This window comes from Anser brachyrhynchus, assembly GCF_964034855.1.
Source record: "Anser brachyrhynchus genome assembly, chromosome: 17".
In the NCBI taxonomy this organism is placed as follows: Eukaryota; Metazoa; Chordata; class Aves; order Anseriformes; family Anatidae; genus Anser; species Anser brachyrhynchus.
This window is the reverse complement of record NC_137710.1, coordinates 12,917,085-12,936,167: the sequence shown is the minus strand read 5'-3', so window position 1 is coordinate 12,936,167 and position 19,083 is coordinate 12,917,085. Positions and strand designations below refer to the sequence as shown.

The window sequence follows — 19,083 nt, the reverse complement described above, 5'->3', positions numbered from 1 at the left end:
CCGAAGCATCCAAGAGGTTTCCCCAGAAAAAATTTAGAGAGATCCTTCTAATTGGCTCTTCTAGTAAAGAAATGAACCAGGCCAGTCGCTGCTCATTAGCTCATAGCCCTGCAAGGACTTGGTCTGAAGTGCCTTTATGGGAACAGATTAACTCCTACTAACTGTGATAGACTTGAATGGGTTCATATTTATTGAACAAATTAATGTTGGATTTCTTAGCTACTGTGAAAGGCCCAAGAAACACATATTTTGACCATTGATTTTTGCTAACTCTTTGTCAAACTGTTGGTTTGACTCCTTGTCAAACTGACTTACGAAGTGGATTTTTCTGGATTGAAGAGCATTCATGGATGGAAGGTAGGGAGTTCTGTAGCAGTTCCACTGAAACTAGGGAAAGAAGTTTGAGGAAAAAAATGTATAATGTACACAATGCAGCCTGTCCTACGAATTGTGATATGAAATTCTATTTCTCTTAAGCTGTCTTCACACTTTCCTTTTTTGGTTACTCCTGTCGGAATACCAGTGTACATCCCGAGTACGAAAACAGAAGTTCTTGTTGAGAAGCTTCAGCTGGCGCTGTGAAAGCTCTGATGCTGAGATGGATGTATGCACATGTTGTGTATATATGTATGCATGTGTACTCACGTGCTTGCATACACCCAGTAGTTCTTTGAACCTTTTAAGCCAACTATGCCATAGAAAGATGTGCGTGACCCTCCCTCCCTTGTCCGTGTCCCAGCTTGTCTGTTGGTGAGGGTGTGTACCGATTTGGAGCAAGGAGTTGATAGGGCTAAAGCTCAGCATTTCTTTTTTTTTCCCTGACTAGCTGTAGCCCAGATGAGTTCCCTTACTTGGTTCACTGTCTTAACATCCATGCCGCATTAGAGGAAGGTGTTAGGGTAACGAGGCAAAGAATGAGGGGAAAGGAGGAAAAGGATGGTGCCATTCTATTTTAGAATTTGCATGAAATTTTCATACCAGCCTGTGAAGCCATAGTGATTGATATCTGTGTCTCACAGCTAGAGCAACAAAAATATTTGAGTAATGACCAGGAGTGGAACAAGTCAAGTAACTGACATTTAGACTATCCTTTTGAGCCGCAAGGATTCAAACCAATTCAGGTCAATAAAGATGGCTCCTCCTTGTCAGAAGTACTGTCAGGAAAATACTGCACCACTTCTATTTGGTTTGGATTTCAAATATATCTTTGCATGAAGCATTAAAAATGTGAGCTATTAGGAACATAGAACTGTGAAGGGCAGGGTCCATGCTAACCTTGCAGATGCGTGTATTCGTGGAATACATACAGGTCTGTGTCCAGCTAGGCAGCCCTCACTCTGCTTGGATGTTCTAGATGGCGCTGACAAGGAGTTAGTTACTCATTTTGATACGGATGTTATATCTTAAGAGAAGATGTAAAAATGAAATTTCCCAACCATTTCTGATGTTAGAACTTTATAGAGCAAAGCTGTGAAAGCATTTTATTTGGAAATTTTAGTTAATTTGTATTGTGGTTTTAAAAATTCAATACTTCAGAATTTCTAACTGATGATTTAACTGATATAAGCAAACTTTATTTTTTGGTGACTTATTGGATTACATTTTTTCCAGAATTTCAACTTCTCATCTTTTGTTAGGAAGTTGGGGGGAGAGTGGGGGGGTTAGGAAGAAACCTTCCACTTTTTCCAGTTCAGGGGAAAACAGTTTTCTGATCTTCTCTCGTTTGCTTCAGTACCTTTAGTCAAACTGTAACTTCCTGAAGTGTCTGTTCAGATTTGTATGGCTAGAGCCTGAAATGGCTGTGTCTGTGCTATCAGATAGTGTGTCACAGTATCACAGAAGACTGAATTTCAGTGTAGATGAAACTTTGGGTTTAGCTGGTGTGCACAAGTGATCTCTCTGCATAACAACATAGATGTGTGCACGCTCTCAGATAAACATGCATTTGGGTTTAGGTTGAGGATCAGCCTGTCCTTACTTGTACCTATCCTGTATATCTGTCCTTTGGATTTGGCATAGAGACTCTTGGACTCAAGGAGTTTTCCTTGTTGTTTATTTGTTGCATTTTACTTTGTACCTGACTGCCTTATCTCTAAAACCTGAAGCTACTTTTCCTAGGCCAACCTGGGGGTCTTTGCAAGAAATGGTAGTAACTTATTCAGGATTTCTTTCTTCTGGTTTTCTTGTCTGCTTTTATTCCACTAGCTTAAGCAAGCTATTGAGATCCTTCTCTGTCTATCTGACAGTGTGTCAATAGACACTTTTCCTGGAATCAGAAAGCCGATGTCCCGTATGACAGCTTAAAATGGGGAAGGCAGGACTGAATTTCTTACTCACATAACACAGTTTTTAAATTGCACAAGTTGCTCCTGAACTCTGAGTTCAGTGAGGTTAGCAGAGGATTTAGTAAACCTTGAAGGCTGTATGCATCTTTTGAGCTTGGGTCTTTACAATAACTGTGTCCAGTTCTTTATTGAATACAGACCTAGGGCTATGTACCATCAGGTTGCAGTTAGAACATTTTTCTTTGGCTTTGCAGTAACGCAGTGTGAGTATGTGATTCAGGTCAGTGGTGTCTGAGGACCTGTGCTCCAGAGCAGAAGTTCTCCTATAAGAGGCAGTGAAGAAAATAGTTCTGCCTTGGACTGTTAGGCATGATTTCCCACAAAAGGTTAGCATGAAGCGAACATGGAGAGTTCAGATAACTTCAGTTCTGGTTCACTCACAGAATTCTCAGCCAGCAATTTGAGCTGCTAAACGACACCCACCATCTCAACCCCAGTAGGAGATTTGGGCCCCACCTCTCTGTAGAAGGAGTCACATTAAAACTTGGATGGCTTCATGGAGCTATGTGGAGCCTACGTGTGGTAAATACCTTTCTTTAATGGCTTCTGTTGGAGATGGTGATTTGCTGTAGCTCTCAGACGTTTTTCTTTTTCCTTCCTGCTTTGCTGAGATGCCTGGGTTTCAGGTAGCTGATATCATAGTTATTTCCTTTTTCCTTCTTTTTATATTGATAACTTACTGGGTCTAAGCCTGTTAATAGCACAGAACTGTATGCATTTGCTGCTGATTTTTATTAATACTAATAAAATCTAACTGACACTGGTCAGAACAGAGTGAAGGTGGAGGAGAATAGTTATGGAATAGCTAGTTAGTATCTAGATGAGGTAGGTATACTTCAGGTACTTCAAAAAAATTTTTTTTAACTTCATTTGGCTAATTTTTATTATAAAGCCATACTTGTGAATTGTAGTGGCAGGCAAACACTAAAAACTTATACAGTTCAAAACACCAGCTTCATTCCAAATCTCTGTGCAATGAAGCAATTTTCAGTGTCGATATGATGAGAACTAATACTGACTTGTGAGCCAGGAAACATGAGTTCTTAACTCGCCTGTGGTCATACAGCACATTGATTTCCCTTTCTGGTGTCTCAGTGTTTTCATATGTATTATGGTGCTAAGGATACTTACCGGGCTCTATGAAGCCCTTTCTGATCTGCATGTGTTTAGTGCTGTTATGCCTGCACAGCGTGGTCCATTTCTTAACCATATTGCCTCTGTTTAATAAAATAGAAAACATAGAAAAGTGAAAGGATTAAAATATATGAACACAATAAAAATCATGAAAGAAAAGCTTGCAGCCTGGTAGTTAACTGAAACATGGACATTTTGACACTTGGTTTTAATAAAAAGTGAAATTATCCATTTTTTATTATTATTTTTTTAAAGTGACAATTACTGTCCATTTCAGGTAAAATCTTAAAATAAATCTCTCAGAGGCACCAAATAAAACAAACTTCTTGCTCTAAACTCCGCTCTTGACTCTGATGTAATGTGAACCACATGCAGTTGCTGAGGCATATGAGAGTGCACATTATTTGTTTGTGTGCATGTTTGGAGGTGGCGCATATTAAAAAAAATTGAAAGAGGCTGAGCTTATGTTTTTGTGGACAGAACAGGCCTTTAAGTTGTTGAACTTGAGTTTTGTAACGGAGATAAGATGGAAGACAGACAACTTTTCAAGCCACACATTTGGCAGATGGTATCTAGTGGTCTCATAGCAGCAGAAGAAATCGAATATATATCAAGAAGTTTTAAATTAAGACAAAGCCATGAAACTGAATATAGAATCTGTAACAGCTACTAAATGCTTGCTCGTTTGGTGAGAAATGGTGTTCTTTGCAAGGACTTTGAATTGCTACATTAGGGTACCGATATGACAGCAGCTGATGTGCCTGATTGCGCTTGTGGACAAATGGTGATCAGGAAATGCGTCTGCTCAGGACTCAGACATCCGGATTTCCGTACTCTTTCTAGTCACCTGTACAGTTTAGAGTGCTAGGCCTAATATTTCTGAGGCTCAAACTAAAGCACTGCTTCACATGAGCTACAGGGGGTTTCAGTGGGAAGACTTCCAGCCACTGCTGGAAGTTCTCTTTGGTATAACGATGTGAACAAAATCAACAAAACAAAAGTGTTTATATAGTTCATGGATCTTCACTGCCAATCTGGGAAAACGTGTATTTGTAGGGTTAAAGTGGATTTAAGAAGCTTAGTAGCAAATTATGAGAGACTACAGAAGTAGCAGCAAGGGAAGGTGTGCTGTAATAACTCTGTTAGTGAAGTGATTTGGGGAAAGCCATGAGGGCTGAGGTGCGAGCGGTCTGCATCTTCTCAGGAAGACATGCATGGAAGCACCTGTGTCAGGTCTTGGAATCGAGTGCATTGACAGAGCTGCCAATACAGTTCCTTTTCCATATGTTGTGAGCATCTAATTTTCACAACCAAAGACTAGGTCTAAAATGCTGTAACGACTCAGTTCCCCCTATGCTATGAAATGCCATCTTTGCTCAATTACTGGAAAGTCACCCTCCCACAGGGAGCCACAGAGCCATAATGGAGTTGAACACAAACATTTGTTTTGTTTAAAAGCCCTGGTGTAACATTGCTGTGCAAAGTTTGAAATGTCAGTTCCTGTAAATGCTCTGAGCCTGAGACCAACAGTGCAGAAAGCACTGGAAGAACCTGTTGTGGAAACAAGACTTACCAACCTCTTCAATGTTTCATGCTAGCTTCACAATGATCTCTGTGGCTCCCTGCTTCTTCGATGGCTTCTAGCTTTCTGGTTGTGACATCTCTCCTGATGCACTCAGACAGAGGGAATATGCAAAAAGACGACTGCAGCTCTGTGTTCAGGAGATGTCATCTCCAATTGACGTCAGGCAGGGGAGCAGCAATTAAGGCTCTAGCCGACTTTCTGCTCAAGCTCCAGGCATACTGGGGGAGGAGAAGAGAGAAAAAAGGTATAAGGGAAAAGTAAGATAATGGAGAAGGGGAAAGAGAAGGAGACAAAGCAAAAGGTAGAGAGGGGGAGGAAAGGGAAACTAAAATGCGAGAGTGGGAAATAAGAACAGCATGGGACGAGTCAGGAGAAAGATGGGAAAAAAAAAGTGAGAATGTCTTAGAAGGGGAAATGGTAAAGCTTAGAAAGGGGAGTGGTGAAGAGAGGGGAGGCATGAAAGCACTAAAGAAATGAGCATGTGACTACATGAGAGATGAACGAAGGAAAAAGTAATAGACAGGTGGCAGGAAAGACAGGTGGCAAGGAAAACAATGAAAGCAGGAAGGTAAGGGCAACTTGTGCACTTTTAGATATTTGCTGCTGGCTGGCAGGAAGAAGAGCATATTGTCCCAGTCCACCAACTATGGTGCTGGAGGATGCCTTTTTTCCTCAATTCCAGTGAAATGAAAATGTAAATGGGCTGCTGTTCTACAGCTGCTGTCAGTGGGAAAACTTTGCAGAATTGTTAAGTACACGAGCAGGACCCGAGAGGAGGAGAATGTCTTGCAGAGCTATCCCTGCATGTCTGGAAGGCATAAATGCCCTCAGTTCCTTAAACCAAGACATATCCTGGTTAGGCCCAACACTGTATGTAAAGGACTTTATGTTTAAGAAGAGGAACAGATAAAAGATTTCTTTGTGTTCAGCACAAAGGATGCTATTAGACGGGCAAAGGATTTGCATAAAGCAGTAACAGATGATACCTGTCATTCTCCCCTAGGGTCACGGTGCAGCATAGCCACATAATCCAGCAAATTTATGGCATTAATTTCTTTCTACTGATTCATGATGTTGCCTGTGCTAGCCTACCTTGCATTACAAAACAGTCCCAAGTGTACCTTGCTGTGGTTTTGTGCAGAACAGTAGCACTCGAGTATTTTAGGTAGTAAGCCCCAGTTCAGAAGTGCATGTGACAAAAGTTCTGGCGTAACCTTTTGGGTTTGTTTTGGCTGTTTGACCCCAATTCTATAACAACCCTTATCTTGTAATCTTGAGTTTGAGAACTTCTGGTCTTGAGGCTGTACTCAATAGCCACGAACCCCCTTCCTGATCATAGTACCAGCATACAGGAAGAAATAGACCATGTGGGATTTTGTTCCGACTTACGTATCTCACTTTTAGTCTACCTCAAAATTTGCCTTATGCTCCTTTAGAATTAACAGAGAGAATTGAATTGCTTTCAAGAGCAACTAAGATGCATCTAAGACCCCTGTTTCACAATGGCTAGCTCAGAATTAACACTTAAGATTTGGAAAGCTTGGTGACGTGTCTGTCGTCTGCTGTGCCATGACAAAAATCTTGCTAAGTTACCAGAACAGATATAGGGGTCCTGATCAGCCCACTGGGACACTAAAGTGCCAAGAGATACGAGCTTTTGAGACAGCAGTTATGTTTGTTATGAACCCCAAATTTTTTTCCGCTTGATAGCATTATTAGATCTCATTTATCTTTCCAGTTTTGTTGCTTGAATACTAAGGATTTCCCATCTCTGACAGCTGCTGCATACCTCTGCAGCTTTGTTTGGGGGTTTCTTGTCTTCTTGGCATCACTGCGACTTTCTCTTTTACAGTAACCCAGGTAAACATGATTTTCTATTCTGTAGCTCTTTTGACCTACTTCAGCACTGAAGCCGAATGTCAGATTCTCTGTCCTTTGTCGTCACCTATTTCTGTATGTTGTCGTGCTCTTGAGGAATCAAGTGTCTCTGTATCATAATTCTACTTCAGTAGCTGATCTTGGCACAGGTAAAAGGTCAGAGGTGACCACCGTGAGCCACAGGTGGGTCACGCTTCCTTTGCCCCCTCTGGATTCCAGACTGGCTAAAAAAGATCTGAAGATTACAATGACATTTTCTAGAGTATTCTCCGTGCACTAGCTATTAAACCTAGAAATACAATTTGGAACATGAACGTGGATGGGATTATTAAATCTACAAAGTTTAGCTGCAAAGAGTTAGGCTGTTGCCAGAGCTCCATGCTTTAGCTTATTAATAGTTACTAAATTGGGGTGAGAGCTGGCAGAGGGCAAACAGAGTGTGAGATGGAGAGAAGCAAAACCCTTATACATTCGCTATCCTTTTTAGTGTTTTATTTTCCCCATCTGGATTTCCCCCTGCCGAGCAGCAAAATGGGCGTTTAGGCCTGCAAGCAGTGCCAGACAGCTAACTAAGGGCTAGAAGTCAGCCCCTGATGATATTTGGCATCGGTGGGCCTCTTTGTGCCAGCGGTTTAGTGCCAAGAGTAATTGTGATTTACACCCGCTGCCCCTTTGGTGGCAAAATGGTTTTGATTAAGTGCATACCATGTTTATTAAGTCTTGCACAACCGAACACAGGGTCTTGGCTGGGACGCCGTAAAAGGCAGTGAGATTTACACATCTCACTGCAGGATTCATTTAATCTCTTGGGGATTTACTGACCTTCAATTAGAACTGTTAAGTACTGTTTACTTGGTCCCTAAATCATGCAAGGCACAGCTAGAGTTTCTTTTTTGTTTTCATTAGTAATGTTGTGATTAAATGCGGGAGGAGAAGGGAAAGGAACCAAACGCAGTGAGACCCGGTGATCACGTGACCCTAAGGAGAAAGACTTCGAAGGTTTTAAATCAAAATACCGAACAGACCAAACTAACTCATTTTTCCTTAATGATCTCTGATACAGGAGGCCATTGGTTCAACTGAAAGACAAAAAGTTACTTTACAGGAGTCGTCGTGTATATATTGAAGGACACTTTCTTCCATGTCTTTGTGGTCACCTAATTCAATGTGTTCAATTCACCTAATTCAACTTAACAGAAGGACAATTTCTAAGTTCAAAGAACTTAGAAACAGGTATTGAAAGAACTGCTCAGGTTGGACATGGGAAACCTATCTGCTTTACTGCCCAAGGTCACTGAAGTTCTCTACAGTTAGGGTACTTCTCTCCGGTTGGCCAAGTAGGAGCAGCCATACTGTGAGGTAGGCTTCTCTGTTCTAGCTGTGCTCCCAGCATGTAGTCACAATTCTTCATGCTGTATAAGGAGAACCGCTTCAGAAAGTCTCCCACAGTTTTAAGGGAAAGATCTTCCGTCCTTCATTGCCACACAGGCAGAACTGTGAGATGGCATAGATAGCTTAAAAATACTAAGGAAGACTGTCTCAGCATTTAAGGCCTGGATTAGTCCTCAATGATGTGCCATTCTGGTTGGTTAACACTGCAGTCACGGTAAGGAAGTTGAAGGATTTTGGTGAGGGGGCGTGGCTCAGGTTAGTGGCGAGATTTTCTAAAAATTGTTCATCTTTGTAAATAGCTTCTGGTCTTCCAAAACATAATATTCTTAATAACTTGTTGGAAAATTGTAAGCATCTGGGTGTGAATACTCCAAGTTCAGAAGAGAACTAATTTTGTCTAATTTTTGGTGGATAGTTTGATCATGTGGCATCTTTCTGCGCCCTTAATAGATGAAAACATACAATAGAACTTAGGACCTGATTGCTTGGATGAAATTTGAGTATGACAATCTGAAAATTCCTTTTCCACAAGTTTTCTCTAAACGTCTCTTTAGAACTTGGCTTCTTCTGAGATTTTTCTTGCCAAGAACCTGGCTGGCTGGACTGCTCATGGAAAGTGAACCCCAAAGGAACGTGAACACAGGCAAAATGAATTCATGGGTTGAACAGCCACAGAAAATGTCAAGCATTTGATCAGCTCTCATTAGTAGCTGGTAGCTTGGGCTTCTTGCTTCCTCCTGACTACTCAAATTAATAACCCAACCCTCTATCCTTGTGCTTTCTCTGGCATTATTTCAAGAGCAAGGGAATGAGGTGTGGAGAGGTTCAAGGAAACAGTGAAATGGCACATGCCCTTTTAACTCAGGTTGTAGAAAGTTCACTTGGGACCTAAGTCAGAGACTGAACAGCCGCAACCAGATCTATATAGCGTCTGATCCAGGGCACATGAAGATAATTTTTCACAGATTTTGTCACCGAGCTAAATTGAGAGTTCATTTTATTTAAAGTACCTCAGCTGACCTATGTGTGAATTTTGGATGCTGATTTTTACACAATCCTACTTGGGCAATGACTGTTTATGGATGTGTATGTGCTCAGTGGTAACTAGGTGAATGTAAGGAAATGGTTCTTTAAAGTCCTGCCTGTATTGGTGGCATTAAGTAGGCCAGGGCAAGTGTGAAACTAAAAGGCAAAGAAGAGAGGAGTGGGAAGTCTCAAAAGCGACCATGTTTTTAAAGATAGGTTGTTAGCACCCTATTCACTAATAAAAAAGTATGCATTTTCTGTTCCAATAACCACATCACCTCCTTGTGTTCTGGCAACTTGCCTTAGTTAGGTAAACATGGAATCATTCATCTTAGGGCCCGGACATAGGCTTTACTGACCCTTGTCAAACTTCAGGCTAAATTTGTGACTGCCATTATGAAAACACATGTAAAGCGTGGCAGTTTATAAAAGACAGTGGAGCTGCAGTGGTGAACAACAGTTTGCTGTCAAGTGAATAATGTTGGGAATTGTACTCTTGGAATGACAATCCAAGCGGAAATGAAGTGTGTCCAAGAAGCTCAGCCATTTCCAGTACTTCTGTTGCCTCATTTACAGTGTCCTAACTGAGAAATTGTACGTGGTTTGGTTTGCATGTTTTTCATCCTGTAGGAATACTGCACCCCACTGCAATTACTGTCATGATTTTGTTTTTAAACTGGGCCTTTAAAAGCCCAACAGGCGGGTTTGCAGGGCCTTTCTGCAGTTCTCGGTCCAGCACAGTCTTACTGCACGTGACATGGTGATTTTTGACCAAGCTTCAAATTTTGTGATTGTCACTAGATTCATAAGGGATCAGGACGCACATCCAGGTCCAAATTCATTCAAATACACGAAGTCCTTGTGGCTGTCTCTAATTTTGCTTGTTCTTTTGATCGTAGGCTTGAAGAAAAGATGTTGCAATAAGTGGATGAAGTCAGCTGCGCTATTGGCAAAAGTAATCGGCATAATTAATACAAGCTTGGTGGTAAAGTAGAGAACGACTTGACTGAGCCGGAACAGCAGCGTGGCAGCAATTTCAAAAACTAGCCTCTCTCGCCTGTTTCTCTTTCCACACGCTCGAGCTGCAAAAAGGCAAACTCCGGTGGATTGCAGTGCCAGCTGTCCTTCTGCTGGAGGGGCGGTGAGTGCAGTCACACCACGCTGACAGCAGGGCAGGCATTCCTTTGCCTTGCTGCTTGAGATACATTAGGCAGTTCTACAGCCCCCGTAAAGCCTCGGCAGCCTCGGTGCCTGCAGTCGGCCCAGGCTGGCTGCTGTTTGTTGATGAATAGGAGGTGCTAATCTCTTTCTTCCTAAGAGACCTCTTTGTCCAGAAGTGTCAGGATTTAATTGGCTTGTTCACACTTTCTCCAGCAGGGTCTGACTTCTAACACTTCCTCCACAGCCCACCCTGCCCCCACTCTTCGGTTCATGGTGTCAACAGGGCTGAAAGTGTTTCCATTCCTTTACAGTCCTCCACGCCAGCAGCACAACTGGGTGGACTGTTGGGGGTTAGCATGCTGGAAGCTGTTAATCCTAGAGGGTGATTTTTATTTCTGGGGGGAGGGTCTGAAAGGATTTAGGCCTTAGCACTTGAAAGCTTGCAGGGCGTAAAGCACATTCTGTGAGCAAAACATTAATACTTGACTGGGGGTGGAACAAAAAACTTACAGTTGCAGAAGGATGTAAATCTCTTTGAATTGTACCGAATGCATTTTTTCTCCACATTTGCTCGAGTCTATTATATCCTGACTTGTCTTTCAATCTATTTATTTACAGCGTTATAATAGCACCTACTGTCCCCATTGAAAAATTCAGACTCCACTGCGCTAGGTGCCGGTCTTAAACCTAATGAAAACAAAGTTTCTTTTCCACAGTGATTTTGTCCTCTAAATAAAGGTAAAAATATAATGAATGAAAAAGATGCGTTTCTTGAATGTGTTAGGGAGACTGAGTCATAGAGAGATTCAAATATATTGTTTGTTCTTGTATGTTTGGAAACAAATGTGATTTGGCAGTGCTGTTAAACTCCATATCATGAAAACTTCAGAGATTGTACTAACTGCGGCCCCCTGTACTAGCCACCTATGCTAGAAGAGCTGGTTCTGTTTGTGAATCAGCTGTTGCCATACTAAAGGGCTTGGCTGAGTCACTTTCATTCTTGTTCCCTCTTCATATCTTGTCTTTGTTGTCTTCCAGCTTCCTGGGACACAAACCGTAACCCTCTGGGTATTTGCATGGTGCATACTATACGGTCCGCTCAAGCTTCTTGATGCCACTAAAAAATAATGACCAGTAAAAAAAACTATAAAGCTACCGGTGGAAGAAATCAGGGGAAAATGAGAAATGGAACAGCCACAGTAAGGTTAGCCACATTCTGTTAAGTTTCAGATGCTTTTCTTTTCGATGACACATTCTGTCTCTATTCTGTCGCTATTCTATTTTCTACTTCTGTGGCATCATCCACTTAGGAATTCTTAAAAGTCCTCCCGAGCAGGCATTTCTGAAAGGTCCTTGGTGTTCTGAATATAGATGGAAGTGGGTATTGTGGTCAGGCTAATGTTGAGAGCCAAGAAAATAGAGCAAGTAAGAGTTCAAAGAACAAGTTAGGAAAATTAAGATGGGGAGGAAGCAGGGTCAAAGCAAAATCAGGGGATTTTGGGGGGAAGAAGTACCTAGACAGAGCTGGCAGGTACAGTAATTAAGGACCAGAAGGTGAAGCAGTAAAGATCCAGGTAGCCATAGCGTTGCTCAAGGCCACTGAAAATATTTCTCTCTGTGACTGTGGAACAGTCATTAATTGGACCAGAGATTGTGATGACTGGGGAGGCTGTTTACAATGAGCTTCAAGACTGACAGCATGTCAGTGTATTTAGTCTTTACACCCGAGGTATGACAGGCACCACCCTTCTATTTTTGGAGCTGAGCACTGAGACTGTTGAACAGCCTCTGCAAAGGCTGTGTCACTATCAAAGAATTGTTCCAAAGAAAGTAGGGGGATATTTTTTTTTCTTCAGTTGGTTGAGTCATAGTAGACAAATAGAAAAATTCCTTGGTTATCTGAAAGACGATGTCATGTACAATGGCAATTAGAAATATTTCCAAAATTAAATCTCCAAAGGAGGAAGTGAATTACAATGCAAGCAACCTTTGACCCTAAAGAATCATAATGGCTTCCTGGATTTGTAGGTATTATGAGCTAGAGCCCGAGAGGTACTGCTGCTGGGTCATAATAAGTGTTAAAATTAGAACACAATGTGGTAACCTTGGGTGTGTCCTTCTGATCTGAATTCTCCTCCCACCCACACCTCTCTTTAATAATGATGGGTTTTGAAAGGCCTGCGTCTGGCTGCCTTAATGTCTAGGCATTCGCACCCCGCTCATCAGCTTTGGTAGTTATCACTCTGCCAGACAGTGTGGGCTGCAGTCCAGAAAAGTACAAAAGTACTTGTTTATACTTCACATGGGAACAATTCCACCAAAGGAAAGAAGGCTGCCATGCTGGGGTCCCAGGAAGTGAGATGTGGGTGCGTGTAAGCTTCCCATATCTGAGAAAGCTTCATCTCTATTTCTTGGGGCTTTTTTTTTCTTTTTTTTTTTTTTTTTAAATTTTAGCATACTTTCTTGGCGTAGACCTGCATGCTAATCCTTTTGGGAAACAGGGATCTCGTTGCCATATACACCCCCAGCATAGGCTTGTTATTCCTACAACAGCAGTGCCCTGAGTGGGCTGGTCTTGTTGTACCAGGCCTTGTACAAATACATAGTAAAAGACAGCTTCAGCCTAAAAAATAAAAATAAATAAATAAAAAAAAAAAATCAGTCTAAACAGACAAAGCAGACAGTGGGTCTCTCTGGGGGAGAGTGACAGAGAGATAAGCCGGCCTAGGAAATGTTAGGACATTTAAAATCTTTTCCTGTTCTCTTTCACAGAAGAAAGAACATTATATTTGGCTACGTACATGAATCCAGATTTAAAAATAGCTGGGTTCCTTCCTGACTGAGGGAGAAAGACAGAAATGAGCCAAATTTATTAGCCGCCTAGCAAGGTTGCATTGAATTTTTGTTTGTCAGGAGTCTCCCAAGGAATTATGTTTTTATACACAAGTTGTTTGGGGGAGTGTTGCATGAGCAAACACCTTGATTTATGTATGGATGTCTGTATTTACAGCAGGAAAACAACTGAAATGTTTGTGTGAGCAAATTCCAGTGACATAAACGTTTGAGGGGAGAATTGAAGCCAAGGGGGCAGAATTGTCAGTAGACTGATTTGGGAGCTGGATTTAGTGGAAAGGCAACATTTTAAAAGCACCTAAGTGATAGAGGAGCCTCGGGGCATGTCTTCACCAGGTGGGCTTACCAGCGGGAATGCGGCATGCTGCTAATGTAGCCGGGCTGCTCCTGGGCTGCCCAGCACCCAGGCAGCACTCTGCTCTACTGTGTGGTGGATTTAGCAGCTTAGGGACCTCTGCCCTGTGTGCTGTTGTGTGGTATTGACTTTCACCGTGTACCGTTTTCGAGGTGATTTAGGCATGAGCACTGGATTTGCAAAAGTATTAAGGTGCCTATCTTCTACTGAAGGCAGTGGAGGCTGGAAGCTTTAAACACCTTTTTGGAGGTCTGAGCCTCGAGGCCAAATTTACAGAGCTGTCTAGATATCTGAAATGCCTGCTGATCTCTACAAAAGCACCAAATGAGTGAGACCTGTCTCCTTTTGACTTCAAAGTGACTCGTAGAGATAAGGTTGGTCCAAGACGTCATTCTGTGGCTGCCGATAGAGCTCTGTGGAGCTGGTCTTTAGGAGCCCACCCTACCTTGGAGCTCAGCTCGGTCTCGCTGAAGGTGTCACTGCTGGGGTATTTCTGGAAATGCTGCCTGACAAAATTATGAGTAAACATCAAAAAGGGGGTTGTTGCATTGAAACTACTGACTTGCTTGGAACCCAGCGTGCTCGGCTTATGGTTTGCTTTTGTTATGCAATAACAAAACCAGAGCTGAAGGATGAAAATGGTATTCCTGCACTCCCCTTGGAGAAGAGAGGTGAGAAAAAAGTGTTCAGTGTAGGGAAACGTGAAAAGGCAAAACTAGCAATGTGTTTGGAGCAAGAGGAAGAGTAAAGGAAACACAAGTCGGTGGAGTGGGAGAAAAACAGGAACGGGAAAGATCGGAGCCCAAATGGACTTCTGTCCCAGAGTAGCTACAGCAATTATTTCAAGGATATTCTTCATCTGTCTATGTAACTGGAGGCTTTGAGGACAAGGGAGAATGTTCTTGCTCTTAAAGCTGTGTGAGAGAGAACCTTCAGGTCTCTACCACTGCAGGGATGTTTTTTACGAACAGTCTTCATGCCTAGGTTTGTGGCAAGGGAAGCTCCAGTTCACCACTGCAAGTCTGCTTTACCAAGCATCCAAACCACTGCAGTTCTTTTTCCTACTGCTATGGCCACGGACACAGCTGGCCCTGAAGGCTTTCTCATGAGATAATACTCTTATTCTGAAAGGATGTTAACAGAAGAATAGATTTGCTGCTCTGTATGATGGAAAGGGAAAAGAAAAAAAATTTTAACAGGCTTCCTTCATGCTCAGTTGTAAAGATTGATCTCTTTGTCTTGCCCCATGGCCTGGCTATCTTAGATCTGAACGCTGGAGAGCTGTGGAAATAAATCCTCATTTAGTGTGGAAAATTCTTTCTCCTGATGGATCTGCTGAGGGGTTAAAACCGAAGGGGACAGTGATCTGGGTAGCATGTTGCACAGAAGAGTCCATCCTGCAGTGAAGTAGTGACAGGGGTTTGCTTCAAACTGAAATAGATGCAGGAAAGATTTAGACTGGTCTTCTCCCCTCAGGTGGCTCTGCGAGAGGGGGAAGAGCGTGGGCTGAGTGCCACGAGGCTCCTTCTGCTCCCCTGCAGCGGCACCACGGTCAGAAACATCACGGGTCGGGAGCATGGCAGGGAGGAGGGGGAGGCACGTCCCTGCTGACCCGGGGGAGCCACCCTGATCTGACAGCCCCATCAGAGCTGTGAGTGTCCGGCTGACAGTGGGCCGGTGACAGCTCTGTGGTGCCTGCTCGCTCCCGCTAGCCTTGAGGGCTGAGGAGAGCAGCCGAGGCAGCTGCCTGGAGTGGCTTCCTTACACATCCTGCTCTTTTCAATGCCAGCGAGGGCGTCTGAGTGAAAGAGAGCACAGCAGACAGGCCCTGAATGACAAGTGCCAGTCACGTTGGCTGCAGGGGCTTCAGAGGGAAGGAAAACAACTCTTTTGTTCCCTCCCCTCTCCAATATCCCCGGCTAGAGAGCCACCCCCAAGGCCTGCCTCTTGATGCAAGTAGCCACTTGGTACATTCTCTTCCTTTCAAGTCCTTTCTCAACACAGACCTGTTTTGCTCCCGTTTCCCACTTTAGCTGCTTGCTGCAATGCCCATATTATTACTTCTCAGTTGAGCCTTGAAATATTCCTTTTGCAAGTGCTTGCAGGCTCATTTCCACACAATAAGGGCAGTTAGCAATTTCCTCCCATCCCCATCTGCTACCTGCCTGCTCTGGGGGACCCTATAAATAGCAAGAGGCAATTTTGCTTGATGCTTCTGACTATTTCTATTAAGGAAAGCTGAGAGCGTATCAATTAAATAAATATATTGCATAGACACAGGCAGCCTTTAGGACTTGCTCCTATTTTCTGCAGCACTCCTTGATAGCATGCCTTGAAGACATCTTCCTCCGGTAGCAGCAGCTGCCAGCAGGATAGCTGTTTTGGGTCAAGGGAGCCTCAGCTCCTGAGAGAGGATGAGCAAAGCTGAAGGAAGAAGGAAAGTGGCAGAGAAAGATCCCCCTTGGGTGCTGGGTAACAGATATTGGCTTGGACTTGAGAAACAGCATATAGGAACCAGGCTAAATTTAAACAGATAAAGAGGCAGATAAAAGGAAACCAAGCAAAGCGTTAAGGTTTCTGAAGCTAGAAATCAGGCTGTTCTGCAGCAACTGGAAATGCTTCCCCATCATTTCCAAGTAAGCTGGACAAAGCACCAGAGGAAGCCTACTCTGGGCTGCCCTTCTGGCCTGAGTATGGAAGTGAGATGTGGGGAAGCTTTAGGGAAGCTCTTGGTACAGAGGGTGCAGTAATTTGGCAGCTTGAAGCACTCATCTGTGAGAGCAGGCAGTGAGATTGGTTGGTAAACCTGTCAGTCTTGGTAAGAAGAAAAGGGCCACTGGGCCCTCACTTTTGAGTTGCAAAAGCTAGTTCGCAGTGTGATGGCAGGGCTGGGAAGGTGCAGAAGGAAATAGAGGTAGGTGCGTACTGAGGTGAGTGCTGCCTGTGACCGTTAAGTGCTGCCGCAGGTTGAGGAGAGGGTGCAACACTGAAATGTGAGGGCTGAAATGGGAGAGTTGTTCAGCTGAGATCAGGTGTCTGAAACACTTGAAAATCATCCCATGCTCTGTATCAAGGTGGAGCCTCTGCAAACAGAACCGCTTGATGTCTTGGGCTAATTCTGTTAATATTGAGCCTGAAATGACGAGACACCAATTTCTGATAAGCTAGACTGCTGGAGGTCCTGGCGTCTCACCTGGGGAGATTTGCAGGACTGGCATGTGAGGAGGTTTGTTTCTTCTGTAGCTGTGAACAACAAGGAATCTTAATGGTTTTTTGTCTTCCCTCTTCTACTTCACCTGTGGAAGGCCTGTCTTTCACAGACACAGCTGTGAAAAAGTATGGGAAAGCTTTTTGCTCAAAGGCACTGGGAGGCACTTATTAGTGCCTTAGAAGGATCAAAATTATAATCACCAAGAAGGGAATATTCAGGCCCATTTCTCATTTCCTGAAAAGCCAGCTACTGCCCTCCAAGTTTCTGGTAGAAGCAGAGAGGTATGAATAGCAGCAACCTCCCTTGTGACCAGCCCAGCCCTAGGAAGCATATCTGTCTGTTGCTGGAGCAGAAGTAAAGGCACATTTCTGACATTTGCAACTCAAAAGCATGGGCTCATCTTGTAGGCATCTTTTCTGTTGTGCTCCCCAATGCTAAGGGAGGCCAGTAGTGCCTTTTTCCCTGACAGCTAACCCAGAGGCTTTAACTACTCCTGTTGGTTGTGGACCTGCCCTCTGTGGTGTGCAGCCCCAGTGACCTCAAGGACAGTAGGCAGAAATGTTCTTCAGCTTTTCAGAAAAGTTCTGATTGCAATTCAAATAACATGCAGCTGGCTTGGATGAAGTAAAACATGGGAAACTGTGGCTTAAAAACACGACATATTGGACTTTCTGGTGCTCTGTAGCAGCTGGCTCAGCCTTTCTGAGTTTAGTGCAGAGGATTTGCTTTGACTCATAGTCCCGTGTGGGATCAGATCAGGTATCTGAGCGGTTTCTCTGCTTTTATGTTTCACTGAGGTGTTTACAAATGAGGACATTTATTCCCTTGGTTTTTGAGGTTCATTTGTACAGACGAGGCAGACAGGCTTGAATCAGAGGCAGATTCACAGTTGCTGGGGGCAGCTTCATCTTGTGAGACACCAGAGCCTGTGCTCAGTGAGAAGACGTACATTTATTTGATCCGAACTCTTCTGGTTCAAAAAGTGAACTGTTGTGGTCAAAGGCAAGCGAAAATATTTGGACAAGTGACAGCAGAGCTTTATTAAATTTTTAATGATTATAAAGTTAACAGAATGTTAATATAAACATACCTGCATTTTCTCTGCATTAATTCTATATCTAAGTTGTCCAGATTACTTATGTGATTTCTGATACTGCAATAAAATCTGGTAACTTTTCTCCCTGGATGTTTGTATCCTATCAGGTGGATAGATTCAGTGATTTTTAACAAGTCCTGTCTTTCATAACTTTCTTCAGAGGGATTAAAGTATAAAATAAAAACTTGAATGGATTAGGCAACTAAAAGCCCTAAATAGGGACAGAAGGGAAAACTCGTAAATCTGAAGTAGTTTTACAGGTTGAATCCTTGCCTTTTGGAACCTCAGATTTTATTGCCCAGGGCCTTGCTGAGGATGAGCAAAGAAATTCTTTATTCATTAAAGGCAACAGAGGGATGTTTTCACAATGCTTACGTGATTATTATTTGTGTGTGTGTGTGTGTGTGTGTTAGGACTAATGCCAGATTTTCTTGGATGCAGCTTTCTTTAAAACTGCATCGCGGGAGAAGAAAGTTGCTCTCCTACTGCCCCTGCTGCTCCATCCCTTTCCCTCCTTCCCCCTCCTTTCCTCTTGGGTTCCTTGCCTTTCATGTCTTTGTTTGACATCTAGGAAAGAATCATGAGGTGCTGAATATTATTAACTTCTAAACACCTAAGAAATCAGTAGGAAATCGCAAACATTTCGGCCCCCTGACAGTCTCCGTAAATGACCTGTCCGAAATCCCTCCCCTTCTGAGATGAAAAGAGGGAGCCAGGCAGAACGGAGGAGAGAAAGGGGAGAGCCAGGGAGTGAGAGGGATACACAAAATAAATGAGAAATATGATTAACTTACTTCCTTGGCTGGGTCTACAGCTGGTTCTGGGTATTTAATAAACAGGTTGACACTCCAGGTTCCCCTCATTAGGTGATCACTGAGGTCTGGGCTGTCATAAATCAAAGAGCCAGGTTATCAAGGCTTGTGATCTTTAACTGTACAGGGGCGCCCAACTGTCTGCCATAACGAGGGCTAAAAAGTGCAAGCTGTAAAGAATTAGCTGGCTGCGGCACTTGAATACCGCGCGGAGGCACGAGCGTTGTGCCGCTCT

General features: G+C 43.2%; 1 protein-coding gene across 1 annotated transcript in view; it reads left to right on the top strand.

Moving 5' to 3' along the window:
- The window catches only part of LOC308179440 (uncharacterized protein), a 186,278-nt gene that overhangs the window by 34,179 nt on the left and 133,016 nt on the right, over window positions 1-19,083 (top strand). Inside the window, exons 5-6 of the mRNA XM_080559608.1 lie at window positions 10,260-10,501; window positions 11,560-11,725. The gene's annotated coding sequence lies outside the window, so the exon portion shown is untranslated. The remainder of the gene's footprint in view (window positions 1-10,259; window positions 10,502-11,559; window positions 11,726-19,083) is intronic.